The sequence below is a fragment of the Macaca fascicularis genome, chromosome 17 (assembly GCF_037993035.2).
Source record: "Macaca fascicularis isolate 582-1 chromosome 17, T2T-MFA8v1.1".
Taxonomy (NCBI): Eukaryota; Metazoa; Chordata; class Mammalia; order Primates; family Cercopithecidae; genus Macaca; species Macaca fascicularis.
The window spans coordinates 13,736,715-13,753,267 of NC_088391.1; the positions used below are offsets into that span (position 1 = coordinate 13,736,715).

Genomic DNA, 16,553 nt, shown 5'->3' on the forward strand with positions numbered 1-16,553 from the left:
ACACAAATATAATTTATGTTGTTGAGAAGGTAGAGGAATTACTAATATGCCCAAAATTAGTCTTTATTCTCTACATCAGTAGTTCTCAAACCTTGGCAAGCATGAGAATCAACTGGAGGGCCTGAGAAAACACAGATTGTAGGGACTTATTCCTAGAGTTTGTAGTTCAGTAGGGGTGTGTGTGTGTGTGTGTTTTATTTTAAACAAGTTCCCAGGTGATCCTGATGCTGGTCCAGGGAACATACTTTGAGAATCATGGCTTTATCACTTCAGGAAATACCCAGTTGCCATACACAATTCAGCTTCTTTCCAACAGTAGTCAAATTAGCGATGGGGTCACCAATAGCTAATTGAGTTTGACTGATATACTAAGACAAAGATTCTTAACACCTGTCCAGAGCTTCCTTGGAGCACATTTATTGTTAGTAGGCTGTACTGTAATGAATCCCCTAAAGAAAAACTAGCTTTGTACCACTGTCCCTTGCATATCCTTCCATTCTGAACCAAAGCACAACTCTGTGTGCCTGCTGGTGAGCACATATTCATTCATTATCGTTTATTATCACCTAAGGCTATGCTTACCATGCTGCAAAATCACAGCCTGAATACCAGCCAGGCAACTCTTCCCAATGTCATTGTCCTATAGATCTGAGCTCTTTAATATGCAAGCAGAAGAATATTTCCTGGAACTCATTTTTCCACAAACATTTCCTTCCTATTTTCACAGTAGTCCTCCTGCTAAAGTGGCCCATAATACAATTAACATTTTTAAAATGGCACATTTAGATGGCAAAGTTGGGGCTCTTGATAACATTCCTGACATTCTTATGGGCCTTTTTCTTCCCTTCCTCCTGCCTCACTTACTTTCTTCCAATATTTTAATGTCTCCACTGGAAAACATGCCAGAAGAATATTTGATATTTTGTAGAATTCTATATATGTAATTGTATATTATATATAAAGTATAATATATATTATAATATTTATTATAATATAATATAATAAATATAATACAAGATAAACTTGTATTAACAAGTTTATCTCTAAATATATACTACACACACACACATATATACACATACATATATATACCCTATGTCATCATTTATATGTAATGAATTGATTTATTTCTGTGTACCTAGAATGGTACTGTTTAGACAGTACCATCCTCGGGAGAGTTGAGAAAATAGTTATTCAATTTTATATGGGGCTTAATTCTGCCACAGACTCTCAGTTGGAAAAGGCTCGTCTAAAAAGTTGAAATCATTTGCACACATTAATCTAGCTACTATAGTACTATCCTTTTAAAATATGATATTACCTTGAATTTAAATATGAAGGGACATGTTCTCTCTGACTATGCACACCTCCCTTCCATCCCCAGCTGCTGTCTTTAACTAATATAAGTACATTATTCCTGTGCATGTACATGCATGTATGTACATACATGCACGCGTGCGCACACACACACACACACACACACACACACAGGCACACGGAAGGAGAAATGTACCCACATTTGATGCATAGAATCAAATCAGGTGTGGATCTGCTGGCATTCTCATACCTCCTCTAATCATTAGGCTCACTTGTTAAGAAGCTCAAGGGCTGTAACTTGATTGCTTATTAGAATTCTCCTGTGGAATCCTCACCTCTTCAAGAAAAACCTCAGCAGCATGAGATATCTGCCAGCCTGCAACCTTAAGGCTTGTCAGTCATTTGGAGAGTCCCATGAAGCCATGAATTTAACACATTATTTATTTGAGAAGTCATATACATTTTACTGCCTGTATCTAGCAAAGCAAAGATTTTTGAGATACCAGATACGTGATTTGATCGGACTTATTTAGCAGCCAGATATTTTGGGTTCCTGGAAGAAGTCTTAGAAAGTTAAGCCCTTCAAAATTTCACAAAACTAAAATTCTGTGACTTGTAATAAAATGTTTCTCTGACATAGTTTATGAACTATGCTCTGCTAAGATCTTTGATAGCATAACCAATTTTCACAAAACATACCAATGAGATTCTGTGTTTATTGGTCAGGTTCTCCAGAGGAAGAGAACTAATAGAATACCTATAGAGAGAAATATATAACATGGGATCTATTGGAAATTGGCTTGCATGATTATGGAGGCCGGAAAGTCCCATGATATGCTGGCTACAGAGAACCAGGGAAGCTAATGTAATTCAGTCTGAGTCCAAAGGCCTGGAACTAGGGCAAAGGCCTGAGACCTGGGGGAAGCTCTGGTGTAGGTCTCAGAATCCAAAGACCCAAGAATCTTGAGTTCTGATGTCACAGGGCAGAGGAAGATGGATGGTTCAGCTCCAGAGAGAGAGTGAATTTGTCCTTCCTTCACCTTTTTGTTTTATCTGAGCACCCAACAGATTAAATGCTGCCCTTCTGCATATTTGAGGGGGACCGTCTTCATTTAGTGTATCAACTCAGATGCTTTTCTCTTCTGGAAACATCCTCACAGACATACCCAGATATGTTTTACCAGCCATCTGGGTATCCCTTAATCCAGCCAAATTGATACAAAATTAACCACCAGATGCAGTGAGTAGTACTAACATCTCTTTCCTCAGTGGAAATTGCAGAATCCAAAATATCTTAGCATTACTGTGCATATATTTTGCATCTTGCTAAAGAGTCAACTGTCAACAATGTTCAGGATTTTTTCCATAGAATAGGTTTTTAAAAAGTTATTGTTGTTTTGGTCTAAGGTAATGTTCTGTTATATTAGTTCCTCAAGGAATATTGCATAAGTAGAATATTACTCTGTTTCCATAAGTACAGAGAAATTCAAGAATGAGGTAAGCTGTGTCACTTATCTGGATGGATCTAGTGATTCTTGATAGTCCTTTAATTGTGGGAATTCGGTCTATGTGTGGAAATCCAGAAAAATCCAAATGTGTTTCTTAATGCAGATGATCAACCTGAGGTCCAAAATCAGCACGTAGAGACTGCAGAGAAGATAAGATTGTAGTGCTACCAAGTCCTCAGAATTTCCTGGAACTTGGTTTTTATTTCACTATATCAGAAGAAACACATCTTAAAAGAAATGGTGGAAACTGGGATTGAAACAATTAAGAATCATCAGGCATTTGGGTTATGTTACTTAATATATTTTCTTGGTATTTTAGGTATGAGTAGGAGAGATAAGAGGCCACAGCTAAACAAACAAGTTTGGGGAAGCATTACCTAAGGAACAAGGAAGGATTTGTTGCCATGGAAATATCAGTGTTAGAAAGAAGTTAGAAGCTGTGTTGGACAAGGAAGAAAAAAGGAGGTTTTTAAGAGCAAGTGGGTTGTTCTGACACTGAAGCTTGTCAGATTGTGGTGTGTATTATTTGGGGTACACTTGGAGATCACCTGGTGGGAACCTGGCAGCTGGTGTTAGGGATGCAGAGGCTGTTTCATCAAGAGACTTTCTTGACCTTTAGAAGCTTCCTGGGGGCGATCCCAGATGTCTCACTTAGCAGGAAACTCATTTATTTGGAGCTACAAATACTTGCCAGAATCCCTAATGTCCATGTGAACAGGACCACAAGCTCATAGCCACTCCCCTGTAGCCAATTTGCAAACCACATTGACTCTTTCAGTCTAAGATGATGCCATTAGGAACCAGGTCACTCATGTTGTTTATTATTAATTTTTGGGTTGAATTTTGAATTAAAATTAACTCAGCAAAGAAACAGATTGGATTTGCATGTTAAGAAGCTCTGAGTTAAGGGCTTTAAGTTCTAGAACGTTAGGATTAAAAACTGGGGTGGAGATTGTTGGAAGATGTGGAATACTCTGAGAGAGGCTGAGGTTCAATGGAAGGTCTGGGGTTTTGTGGAGAGTGAGGAAAGGCTTGAATAGCAGCACAAAAGAGAGTTAGGAAGCTATTGCATATTAGTGGAAAAATGCAATCTCTGTTACTTGGGGATGTATTAATGACTTTTAGTTTATTAATTGACTGGAAAGATGTTCAGTTTCAATCAACCGTAGCATCCCTGGGTGTCATGTTGGGGAGGAGTGGTTGAATGGCAGCCTCACAACGTGGGCAGGGCCCAGATCACAAAGGCCCCTGTATGCTACCTAAAGAGTTTTTTCTTTTATGTTTTTTCAGGCGATAGCAAGTGAGTAGAAGTCTTTAAAGAGGGATGTAAAATAAGCAGACTTGCTGTATGTGAAAGCAAATACTGATAACAATAAATAGAGGAAACTGGTATCTGTTGCTCAGGAGAAAAGCACAATAGCTCAGATGAAAGATTGTCATAGACCACTGACAGTAGAAATGAAGATGATAAGCCATTCATTCTACAATTCAACAGATATTTGTTGAATACCTTTTATGTGCTAGGTGCTAAGTTTTATATACAAGGAATATAGAGGTGAATAAAACAGACCAGTTACCTGATCTCAAGGAGTTTATATTCTAGTGGTAAAAACAATAATAAATAATCACCCAGATTAATGACATGATTCTTTCAGCTAGAGAGAAGTTCTCTGAAGAAAATTAAACTGGGTATAAAGGGAGAGAGACTGGGATAGGTGGCCTCTATTAGGGGGTGACACAAGATTTAGGAGTTAACTGATAAGAAGGAGTGAGTAATGTGATCCAGGAGAACAGCATTCCTGGCAGAGGAAACAACCAGTGTAGAGACCATAAGGATCTAGGTGTGTCAGAGGAAGAGTACAAGTAGCTGGAGCAGGTGATGGTGAAGCTGTGCTTAACCAAAGAGGTAAAGAAACCAATTACTAAACAGAAATTATTGAGTTTGCAGGATGGCAGATGAAAAAAGAAACACCTTGCCAAAACACTGAAACTCCCTCTGCTTAAGAGATGAAAGAACTGGTTGAAATTGGTTAGAACCAATATGGCTAACTGGTGTCTGCATAGAATGAGCTTGCTGATGTCACAGCCGGAATTTCCACCACCTATTTTATAATAACTCCCCCTGAGTTTGCACATGTGACCCATGAGATAGTACAACGAGATAACTGCACATGCTCAAGGACCTTACAGACCTCTCCTTTCCTTCCACCAATCACCTCCTAATCTCAGAATTTACCCACTGGCTGCTTTGAAGCCAACAGGGCAGATTTGAGCTTGACATTCCTGTCTCCTTGTGAGTCAACTTGCAATATAAAGCTTTTCCTTTCTCAAAAATCTGGTGTCATAGCATTGGCTTCTAGCACAGAATACCTTTTATTTGATAACAGTGGGAGGGGTTACAGTGGTATGGAATGGGGCTGAAGAGAAAGATTTGAAGGCTGGAATTGGGAGCTTAGATTCTAAAGGTAATGGAGTGACCTCATTTGGCTTACACTTTTAAAAGATCACTAATTGGTATGTGGAAACGTGGAAGCCGGTTATGAGACTATTGTGGTAGTCCAGATGAGAGATGCTGGTGACTTGGATCAAGGTACCATTTGCAGAGACAGAAAGAAATGGCAAATGTCAGCATACGAAAGATACTGCAGACCTTCAGCTTTTGAGAGGAAGGTGCTCAGAAAATTCCTCACAAATTTTTAACTATGAAGATATCTCCACAATATATGATCCATCCCCAAATCAACTAAACTATATGAAAAAGTTGTAACCTTTTTGTTCCCTTAATGAGATTACTACTTATGCCATGAAGAGTAGAGAACAATAAGGTCACAATGGAATATGGTGCAGCACACATCCACGAGTAACGCAATAACTATATGCATGTTTAACAGAAAACATTTTTATTTGCGGTCATGGTTACCTTTGAAGGAGAGTGTTCCTTAAAAGGACAGGAGTTTTTGTCTCATGGGATGCTTGATGGCTTGTTTGGAAATGTCTGCATATAGAAGTCAGGAAAGAATGAATTTCCTTATAACAGAGGGAGTAGTTGAGAGTGAACCATTGCTGTGCCTTGCTACTTCTTAAGAAAGTCGTCTAAGCATACATGTGTGAGCACACATGAAACTTCTGTTAAGAGGAAAAACTTCCACTCTGCCAACTTAATTCCAGTAATCAGGGACCTGAAAATTAATGGGCAACAGCAGATCAACAGGAAAAAAGATTATTATGCATCCAAGAGCATTCAGATGAAGAGGCTTCCTGAACATTTATATATAGGGGTTTGTATCCCAACTTAATAAAGAAAAGAGAAGAGTGAGAAAGGGCTTCGATGGGAAAACAAATGGGCTTTTGGAAAAACAAATTGGCTTTTAAGAAGACCCAGTGAAACATATGACAGTTTGTGATGATGTTTTTATGCAATCTCTCATCCCACCGTGAGTGAGTGGTCTTACCTGGAGTGAAGCACCCCCAGCAAGAGGATTTATGGCAGCTTCACTCTTGGAAGTCTCTGCTTTTAGTCAGATGTGAGAAACTCCAACAAAGTTGTTTCTGCATCTGAAACTAAAATGTCTTCAGTTTAAAGTAATCTTCATATCAACTCTAGAGTTTGGATGAGTCTCCATACTTTATTTCAACAAAGGCCAATGAAGAAACTCAGCATCTCGTTTGGATCCATATGTATGAAGTCAAGATACCACACAAATAAGCAGAGACCTAGAAGCAGAAGAGGCCATAGGAATATGGATCTTCTAGGATTACTTGGAAATCTCAGTGCAATTTATGCTTCCTGAAGGTATGGAATTGAATGCGTAAGCCAATCTTATCTAGATAGTTGTGTAGTTGGAGAGAGTCCTTTTTAACTACGAGCATTAATTCCTTTGCTCCAAATGAATTTAAAAGTGCATCTCGCATAAATACTTAGGTGTGACAAGTGCTACAGGGGAGAGAATAGAAGTGTAAGGTGGGGACAATTATAAGGTCAGGTCTGGGATGAATGTCCTTTGACTCATTACCTAACTTCTGACACTTTTGTGTGATCTTGAACAGATTAATTCACCTCTCTGAGCCTTAATTTCCTTATATATGCAATACAGGTTTAGTATCCCTGAAATGCTTATGGCAAGAAGGGTTTCACATTTTGCAATCTGTTTTTATTTTGAAATATTTACATATACCTAATGAGATATGTTGGGGATGGGACACAAGTCTTAATATGGAATTTATGTTTCATATACACCTTATCCATATAACCTAAAGATAATTTTATATAATATTTTAAATAATTTTGTGTAATGACCAGGTGTAGTGGCTCATGCCTGTAATTCCAGCACTTTGGGAGGCCAAGGCAGGTGAATCACTTGAACCCAGGAGTTGGAGACCAGCCAGGGCAACATGGCGAAACCCCATCACTACAAAAAATAAAAATTAGCCAAGTGTGGTGACATGTGCCTGTAGTACCAGCTATTCGGGAGGCTGAGGTGGAAGCATCTATTGAACCTGGAAGGTTGAGGCTGCAGTTAGCTGTGACCATGTCATGGCACTCCAGCCTGGGCGACAGAGCAAGACCCTGTCTCAGAAAAACAAACAAAAATATTGTGCCTGAAACAAAGTTTGTGTTCAGTAACTAATGTGTGTAATTTTTAACTCGTGGCATCATATTGCTGCTCAAAAAGTTTCATATTTTGGAGCATTTTGGATTTCCAGATGAGTATTGCTTAATCTGTATAATTTTATTTTTGAGTGTTTGTTTAAATGCATTACTTCATTTGTCCTTTTTATAACATGAGAGATTGTGATGCCTGTATTAACATTTAACAAACAAAAAAGCTTTAAGACATCAAGCAGCTTCACCAAGATCACACAGCCAGAAAGTAACAGAGCCAAAATGAGAATCCAGTTCTCTTTGATCCCAAACTTTATCTCTTAACCACTACCACCTTAATATGCTGTAAGGTTGTTATAAGAATTAGGTTAAATTAAACTAATATAAATGAGAAAGCACAAATAAATTGGTCAGCATAGTTGTAGCACATAGAAGTAACTTAAAAAATGACAAGTGCTTTATAATTGTTTAATCATGAATAGTAAAATTATCTCTTGCTATGGTTTGAGTGTATCCCTCAAAGTTCATGTGTTGGAAACTGAATTCCCAGTGCAGCAGTGTTAAGAGGTGGGACTTTTATGAAGTTATTGGTGTATGAGGGCTCTGCCCTTATAAATGGACTAACATTCTTATCACAGGAGTGGTTTGTTTTTTAAAAAAATAAAAAAACAAAAGTGAGTTCTGTCTTGCTCTCTTATGTTCTCTTGCCCTCCTGCCTTCTGCCATGGAGTGACACAGCACAAAGGCCCTTGCCAGACACTGGCACCTTGCTATTAGACTTACCAGCCTCTAGAACCATGAGAAACAATGTCTTTTGTTTCTAAGTTACCCAGCCTATGGTATTCTGTTATAGCAACACGAAACAGACTAAGAAATCTCTACCTGGCTCTTTTTATTTGAGTGCTCTCTGACATTTTGGAGATTAAATCCCATAACATATATTACGCACACACACACACACACACACACACACAAAATCTATTGAATACAGATGCATATGTTATTTTGCTATGAGAGATCAAATGGGTAGTATTGTAATTTTCAAGGGGGAATTTAGAGAGTAAAATATTGAGGCAAGAGCCTTACGGAACGTCTTCATGAAGGAGGTAGAACCTAAGCTGGGGAGAATTTACATGGTTCTTAGCTGGTAAACACAATTTCTTTAAGTACTTCATTTATAATAGAAATTAGCTTAGGCACTGGATGAATATGACTCATTTAAATGCTCAAAACCGTGAATCACTCAATGTAGCACTATGAGTACTTTTAATGAAACATCTTTAATGTCTGTATTCCTTTGTTAACTGCTTCTATTGAATTTAAACAAAAATTCCATTTTATTCCAAATTTAAATTCAAAAGAGATTTGATCTTTTCTTCCTGCCATTTTGCAAGCAATGTAATTTCTCACAAGTGCCTGGAATTAAGATGTTGAGTCAGATGAGAAAACTGCATATGAAACTAAATGAAACACCAAAGCAGAAGGGGAGACTTAGGGGTGACATATCCAGTTGAAGCCACTTGAGCTGGCCCTTCTCAATTCCTGAGACTTCCTAAATTGCAGTAGCTGACATGACCTCTAATGCTCAACTACTTGGAACACCATAAAATCAGAGAGAAAAAAATTAATTCAAAACATCAAAAATGGCTCACACAAAAAGATCTACATGTATGTATTAATATCAGCTTTTTCCATAAGGCCCCAAAATGGAAACAAACCAAATGTCTATCAACTGGTAAATGAATGAACCAATTGTGGTACATCCATGCAAAGAAATCCCACACAGCAATAAAAAGAAACAGACTGCTGACACATGCAGCAACAAAACTGAAGCCCCAGCATTATGCCAAATGGAAGAAGCTAGGCACAAAATGTTACTACCTACTTTATTACCTTTTTTTATAGGATATTGTGCAAAAGGAAAAACTATGCAGACAGAAATCAGTCGATTTGTTGTCAGGGACCAAGAATGGGATACGGATTGACTGCAAGGGGACAGAGCAACTTTTGGGAATTGAATACTGTGTTAGTTTGCTAGAGCTGCAATAACAAGGTACCACAAATTGAGTAGTTTAAAGAACAGAAATTTATGGTCTCATAGCTGTGGCGGCTAGAAGTCTAAGATCAAAATGTTGACAGGGTAGATTTCTTCTGACAGCTGGGAGGGGAATCTGTTCCATGCTCCTCTTTTACTCCCTGGTGGTTTGTTTACAGTCTCTAGGGTTCCCTGCATGGCAGATAATGCATCACGTTGATCTTAGCCTTCATCTTCTTGTGGCATTTTCCCTATTTGTGTCTGTGTTAAATTCTTCCCTTTTTATAATGACATTGGTCATATTTGATGAGGGCCCACCCAATTCTAGTAGGACCACATCTTAACTAATTACATCTTCAATTAACCTCTTTCCAAATAAGGTCATATTTGGAGGTACTGTAAGTTAGGACTTGAAGAGGAGTAAAATGTATGTTTTCTTTTACCTGTCTAGGTTTCTGGCTGGGGCTCTGTAACAAAACAGATTAACAAGAGAAAAATAACCACAGAAGTCTATTTACATGTATATTTCATATATATAGGGGAGAAACAGGAATGAATAATTCAAAGGGGTCATTGAACTTGGATTTACCAACTTGGGCTAACACAAAGGAAAGACAGTTTGGGGCTAGGGAAGCAAGTTATAGAAAGGTGACCAGGAAAAGTGTGATAAACAAGGGTATGATTTAAACGTTATACAGATTTAAGCCAGTGCCTTCTCCATTGATAAGAGTGTCTTGTGATAAACAGTCCTTCTGTTCCTGGTATAAAGAGGGAGACACCCTCAAATGGAGATTTCCTTTATAGATGGAAATTTCCTTTATAAATGGCAACTTAAGCTCTGTCTTTAGAGATTCTCTTGTGTCTGCTGTTTCTCAAAATAATTAGCTCAAAATAATCCTTATGCCAAAAAGGTATATTTTGGGGTGGCATATTCTGGTGTCCTACAGACTTCAGAATATGAATTTTGGGGTGATACGATTCAACCTATAACAGAAATATTCTGTATTAATAGTGGCAGTAAGTACATTTAATGTATGCAGTGGCATACATTTGTCAAATCTCATCAAACTGTACACTTAAAAAGGTAAATTATACCTCAATAAACCTGACTTTCAAATTACACATCAATTGACTTCACTTAAAAAAAAAAGGGTGGCTCAGGTCTCTATTATATCCTGCTTGGACAACTGCAGAGGCTGCCAGTCTGATCTGTCTCCTTCATATCTTGTCCTACATCCAGGTGACTTTTCTGCCTAATACTTTTTTAGCTGCCCATTGTCCTCTGCGTAAAGAACAATGCCTTAACCTGAGACTCAGGGCTCATGTGACACTTTCACACTTCTCTAATCTTGTCATTTTTCATTGCTTGGGTAGCACATTCATTCACCAGTAACTGCCTGTGGCTACACACACACATGCATGTGCGTGCACACACACACACATGCACACATACTATGCCCCTACCCCTGTTTCTTGCTTCAATGCGTTTGCTTTTGTACATACTTCTTTGCTGAAATGTCCTTCTCTTCTCTTTTTCTAGCCAAATTCTACTCATCTTTTAAATCTCTACTTTCTCTAACATCGTGCTCTTCCCACTCCCAGGCTCAGTTAAGTGCCCTCCCCTGAACTCCCTAACCCTTGTGCAAAGTTCTATTGGTGCACTTACCACCATTTATAATTACCTACATGTGTATCATTAGACTGAGTTATTCAATGAGTATACCAGTACTTCAGCCCACTTGTAAGATATACTTCAAGCTCAGACTCCCCTCAAACTGCCAGGCTTTTCTACCTCTGAAGCTATAGTCACCCTTCCTTATTCTGTTCCAGGGTCTTCTCCAAAGCCATAGAAACTGGCCCCAAGAGAATGCCATGTAAAAACTTTCAACTAATGAGAGAAGAAAGTTTTCTTGCATTCCCTTTCACATTTCCCCACATCCACATGCTATGCGAATTCTCTTTATGTGGACAGTGCTAGGAGGCATTCTATATACAATACTGTTTAAGAATATGGAGCAGTTCCTTACAAAAATAGATAGAAGTGTGCAGAGTCAAACCTACGTTGTCTACAGAAGCAGTCTAGATAAACGGGGATTTGTCTTCTCTATCCCATTCCTCTCACTCCCTTCAATCCTGTATCCTGGCATCACCTCCCAGATAAATATTGCACCCAGTTGTTGTAACTTCTTGTTGTAGTAAGCCTATTGGTATATAATATCTTTGTTGTAAACTTTTAAAATTTATATGATTTTTTTCTCATATTACTGTATCTACCCTTTCTCTTTTTGGTTAGTATTTGCATGGAGTACTCTTTTTCATCCTTCAGTTTCAACCTATTTTCATCTTTGAATCTAAAGTGAGTCTCTTTTAGACAGCATACAGTTGGATCATACTTCTTAAATCTGTTCTGCCCATCTCCATGTTTTGATTGGAAAGTTTAACGCATTTATAATTAAAGTTAATACTCATGAAGAAGGATTTACTTCTGTCATCTTGGGATTTATTTTTTATATGCTTTATAGATTTTTTTGTCCCTCATTTCCTGCATTACTGTATTATTTTGTGTTTAGTTGAGTTTCTTTTTTTTTTTTTTTTTGTAGTGAAATGTTTAAATTTCTTTCTTATTTTCTTTTGTATGTATTCTTTAGCCATTTTCTTTGTGGTTGTTATGGGAGTTAACAACCAAAAGTTCTAACGCTGTAATTTGAACATATACCAGCTTAACCTCAATAACATAAAAAGATTCTGCTCCTTCAGCTCTGTCCCCACCTCTTTCACTTGTTGATGCTACAAAATTACGTCTTTACATACTGGGTGCCCCAAAACATAAACTAATAATTATTAATGCATTAGCCTCTTAAATTATGTATGAAATAAAATGTGAAGCTATAAACCAAAGCCACAATAACATTGCCTTTGACTAATAATTGCATTTTTTAAAGTGTTATTATCCTCTTAAATTACACAGAAAATAAAAAGTAGAGTTACACACATTGTTACAATAATACTAGCTTTTACAATTTTTTATGTATTTACCTTTACTGGATATTTATGTGTTCATATAGCTTCAAATTACTGTCTAGTGTCCTTTTATTTTAACCTGCCAGACTTCCTTTAGCATATCTTGTAAGACAAATATAATTCACAGAATATTGACTAGTTTTCTTTTTTCCTTTGCTATTTGAATACATTAGCCCACTCTGACCCGCAGAGTTTCTGATGAGCATATGCTAATAATATTACAGAAAATTCCTTGTATGTGATGAATCACTTCTCTCTCGCTACTTTTAAGGTTATTTGTTTTTGGCTTTCAACAGTTTGATTAAAATGTGTTTCAGTGTGGATTTCTTTGAATTCCTTCTACTTGGAGTTTATTGACTATCTTGAATGTTTCCATTTGTGTCTTTCACGAAACTTGATTTGAGGTTTTGACTATTATTTGTTTCAAACAACATATCTACCTTTTTCTCTCTCTTCTGAGACTTACAAAATGTGTGTGTTGGATTGCTTGATGTTATCCCATGTGTTCCTTAAGCTCTGTTTACTTTTATTCAATCTTTTTTCTATTTCTCAGATTTGATCATTTCCATTGTCCTATCGTTAAGTTTCTCGCTTCTTTCTTTTGCCCACTCAAATCTGGTTTTGAAGCCCTCTAGTAAATTTTTCATTTTCATTGTTGTGCTTTTCAGCCCCGGAGATATTTTGTCTTTTTAGACTTTATATCTCTTTATTGGTATTTCCATTTTGTTCACACATTATTTTCTTGACTTTCTCCATATCTTTAAGATGGTTGTTTTAAACTCTTTTGCTAGAATAACTTTTATCAGGTTGTTTTCAGGGACAATTTCTGTTGATATATTTTTTCTTTGAATGGGTCATATGTTCCTGTTTCTTTGCATGACTTGTTATTTTTTGTTGAAAACTGGACATTTGAATCTAATAGTTTGGTAATTCTGGAAATTACATTCTCCTACTTCACCATTCTTGGTGTGTGTGTGTACACTGTTATAGACTGTCTCTGTACTGAGGATAAGCCTGAGGTGCACATTTAAAGTTTTCTAGGTCTTCTGTGACTCCGTGCCTTTTCCGCTGGGCATGTGTGATGATATTCTAATTTCTCCCAGATATCTGGTACTAGAGGAACACTGGGGAGATTCTAAACTATTCAATTCTGCCTACAGTATGCATGGCAGAAATTACTAATTGATTTTGGCTGTCTTTGATACAGAACCCCAAAATGGCTTTAGCATTATTTCCAACATAATACTAGATTATTACCAAGTCCACCAAAGTTTTTATTCTAACATTGATGTTTTTTAAGTAAAACACTCCAAAGGATTTGAGTCATTTAAAAGCACAAAGCAGACACTGTAGTACAATAGATGCTATTCCTTCTACTTCCTCCCATACAGGTTTTCTCTTTAGCTTTTTTTATCCTTCTTTTCTTCCTTTTGTGTTTCTGTAGATGCTACTAACATTGAGATGACTATAATTTTTAATGATAAGCAGAAGAATTTTAAATTTCTTGCTCCAACATGAGAATCTACTCACTCCAGCTACTTGCTTGGTAGATGATAGTAAGGTTGCTATTTAATAGCTTTTCCTGAATCCCTATATATTGAGTGTGTGTAATAGTCAACTCAAATTATTGCTTTTTAAATCTGTTGTTCTCTGTACCTAGAGATGAAATATCCTTTTTTTATATGTTAGCTTAATGTCATGCTGGTTTCTGTAGCAATTATTTGTATGGAATTACCTATTAATTTCACTTTACCTTCCTTCAATGTAGACAGAAAAGATTATACCATCATTTCACAGTGTCTCTTTGATTTGTCACACTGGGCATTAGGAACTACTTTTGGAAAAAAACAGCAATGAAGCAAAATTGTTTCTCTTTTCAATAGAAAAATTCTGTTTAAGGAAATAAAAGTATTTTCCTTATGATAATGGATGAAATAATATACCTGTCTCACTGCTGGTAAACTCTTCCAAGATTAGAAGGTGTCTCTTTTCAATGTGACTGGGGCATATGAATAGAAGGTGTGGAAGCCATTGCTATTGGCAGGGGAAACCAAAGATTTGGCATTACAGGTTTTCCTACATTTCACAATAACTTCAGTGGCTGGAGAGTAGTTCCTGGGAACTTAGCCTCTACTCTAGGAAAAGGTATGGGTGAAGATGCTGGGGGGGTGGAGTGGGGGGGCGGCTACTTTCCATTGTAGCTACTTGGAGGAGAGAGGGACATTTGGCAAATTCCTGCTAAATGCCAGGAGCTTTACAGCCATTATTTTCTTGGTCTTTTCAATAATTTCACAGAAAGTATTATTTTTTTCCAGATGACAAAACTGAGGCTCAGAAAGATTAAGCAATTGTTCCAACTGCCCATGTTAAACAGAGGTTGTATTTTAATTAAAATTAGGTCTGAATCATAGCTCAACATCCCTTCAGTTTAACTAAAATTTTGCATGAATCTTTTAATCTTTCATTGATAACCATCTCCAAATGACTACTCCTGACTAATCTTGGATTAGCATAGTACTGCTACATTGCTTTCTCATTTATTCTCATAGCCTGACTACAGATTGCAATGCCAAGTCCTCTTTTCCCACTCTCGACAATCCATTCATCTCCTGTGAGTCTGGATTTAGTGGCATCTAATGTCTTGAGAGCTTGGCGGGGTCAGGCAGAGGTCTGCCTTTCAATTGTCTTAAGCCAGGGTGGCGAAGAAAGAGACCTGATGCCAGGCCATACTCTCCAGTCTCTCTCAGCATGTCCCACGACTTTTTCTACTATCCACCACTGTCTTTCCCTACTATCCACCACTGTCTTTCCCTACTATCCACCACTGTCTTTCCCTACTATCCACCACTGTCTTTCCCTACTATCCACCACTGTCTTTCCCTACTATCCACCACTGTCTTTCCCTACTATCCACCACTGTCTTTCCCTTCTAGAAAAGAGAAAGATGATGCAAGCATCTATACGGAAAACCTAAGGCATTGGGGGTTTGCTGGGAGTCTCAGGCAAGAGGACTGAGATACCCTCAATAAAGGGCAACAAGACATGACTCCTGAGGAGAGTGGAAAAGCCAGTGTTTATTCTGGCTGCCTTCAATTCAGTCATTGCATTCCACGTCTCTCTAAGGCCTTCCTAAGGTCCCAAATATGGGCAAATGCGGTATGAATCATCTATATGACACTTTCTTTATCCAGGATGGGGCAAAGAGGAACTTTATATAAATGAAGGTCAAGGCGAAGTGGTACCAGTTAACAAATGGCAGCTAAGTTACTTTCTGATGACTGCCCAAGGTCTCGCGAAGCCCCATGTCTGCAAAGCATGCTGTTGTAATCAGCCTTCTTGGATTAATGCTCAGAGGCAGTAAACAAAACACAAAATTTAAAAAAAAATGACAAGCAGCTGTCTAGTACCATCTAGTGGTAGCAAAGAAGCAATAACTTTTAAAATGACCTTTTTAAAAATGGGAAAGGGGAGACTGAAACCATCCATTCCTTTCTGGTGCCATGAATGGTTTACCATGAAGGTGTAGAGCTTCACTTTTCTCCACGGGAGCTGGAGAGCGGCTCAACGCCAGGGTGCTTTTCAGAGAGAAGACAGCAGAGAGAGATTGAGCTGCATTTCAAGATGAGCTTGTTTCAATGCCTGAGATAGGGGCACACAGAACTGCACACGTAGCTCATTTTCTGTGTGGTTGTCTCTTGTGGGAGGGAATGGTGCTGCAGATCTCTGGGAGAGCTTGGAGATTCCTGAAAACCAGCTACTTTGTTTATTGCCATTCAAAATCCAAGTCCTGGATAAAACTCTGGCTGTGGCCATTGGTTTTGGAGACCTTGTTGTTTGTGACACCTGCCTCCATGTATCCTAGGCAGAGTTTCAGAGCAGCAAATGCTTGCATGACATTTCTCCAAAGGGTTTTAGCTGATGCAGCTGCATTCCACTGAGCAAATAATCATCATTGCTATGGTTTATTCAGTACCTACTGTGTGCCAGGTACTGTGGTGAGCCTTTTAGCTGCATTGGCTAATATGAGTCTCAAAACCATTTTGAGGCAGGTATTCTTGGTCTTATTTAC

The 16,553-nt window shown here is 37.9% G+C and overlaps 1 protein-coding gene across 6 annotated transcripts in view; it reads left to right on the top strand.

The window, feature by feature from the left end:
* RFC3 (replication factor C subunit 3) overlaps positions 1–16,553 on the top strand; it is a 739,896-nt gene that overhangs the window by 223,224 nt on the left and 500,119 nt on the right. Inside the window, exon 9 of one of the 6 annotated variants that reach the window (XM_065533139.2) lies at positions 1–16,553. This exon is cut by the window's left edge and continues 17,956 nt beyond it; it is cut by the window's right edge and continues 16,168 nt beyond it. The exons of the other annotated variants lie outside the window; for them this stretch is intronic. The gene's annotated coding sequence lies outside the window, so the exon portion shown is untranslated. 6 annotated transcript variants of the gene reach the window in all.